This window comes from Nannochloropsis gaditana (genome assembly GCF_000240725.1).
Source record: "Nannochloropsis gaditana CCMP526 unplaced genomic scaffold scaffold785, whole genome shotgun sequence".
NCBI lineage: Eukaryota > Eustigmatophyceae > Eustigmatales > Monodopsidaceae > Microchloropsis > Microchloropsis gaditana.
The window spans coordinates 8,822-9,185 of record NW_005803168.1 but is presented as its reverse complement, the minus strand read 5'-3'; positions in this window follow the sequence as shown (position 1 = coordinate 9,185).

Below are 364 nucleotides of genomic sequence, written 5' to 3'. Positions count from 1 at the left end.
ATCCGAAGATAAATGGGCCGCGCGGACGTGCGCTTGGGCGGATCGACACAGGAGTTTGGCTTCCTTGGACTGTGCGGCAGGTACGAGAACTGATGGTGGTAAAGCCGGGGTGGGGAATAGACACGTCGGAGGGCAGAGGAGGGTGAGAGTGGAGGGAGGCCATAAGGAGGCATGGAGGCGCACGACACCCAAAAATCAAAAACGGCCTCGAGAGTCTCGCTCTGGCACGTACGGCCCTCTGCGGACGGTCCCACGATTTTGTAATTTCCCCTCGAATTTTTTTTCGTAGCCAATTACTCGTCTTGCTGGGGCAGCTGTTGCCATCCTTCTTATGAACCTCGTCCCCCGCCACCGCCCCGCCATC